The following is a 753-nucleotide window of genomic DNA, read 5'->3' on the forward strand; positions in this document are numbered from 1 at the left end:
CGCAGCAAGGACTTTCAGACTTTCGCAGTTGGCGAAAGAATGACATTATTAATCGAAAGACCTATTATTATACGCAATTAATAAATATTTATCATAGGCAAATAATAAATATGATTTCATTTCTTTTCTGCATAAAGAAATGGTCAAAGTTTCTCACTTTCAACAAAATCCCTTTACCTTGAGCTAGGGACTTCATTTGAGAAATCCGCCATTTTGATGAATGAGACCGTGCACTGGGTAAAATGGTGCTACCAGGTGTATACATATGAAACCGGTATTGCCATCTAGCGGCCAGTAGGCCAATTTGAACCGTGCTCTGCGCCAAAAACGCCAAGAATATGAAACTAGGCATGAAAAAGTGATTTTTCACGATGACAATGCACCATCACACCGGACAAAACTGACTCGGGAATTGGTTGAGTCGTACAGCTGGCAACCGCTACCCCACCCCGCTTACTCACCAGACTTGGCTCCATCCGACTACCACTTATTTGCATCGATGGGGCACGCACTCAGCGAACAGCGCTTCACTTCTTACGAAAATGTTGGAAAATGGCTCGATGACTGGTTTGCTTCAAAAAACGGAGACTTCTTTTGGAAAGGTATCCATAAATTGCCTGAGAGGTGGACAAAATGTGTAGCCAGCGAGGGCCAGATTGGGACGAGGTAATATTCACCGACGAGGCTTCTGTTTGGGGTTACGTGACGTCATCACATGCCTGGACACATTCAACCTCAAGATTAGTGCAGCGG

This window comes from Belonocnema kinseyi, chromosome 3 (genome assembly GCF_010883055.1).
Source record: "Belonocnema kinseyi isolate 2016_QV_RU_SX_M_011 chromosome 3, B_treatae_v1, whole genome shotgun sequence".
In the NCBI taxonomy this organism is placed as follows: Eukaryota; Metazoa; Arthropoda; class Insecta; order Hymenoptera; family Cynipidae; genus Belonocnema; species Belonocnema kinseyi.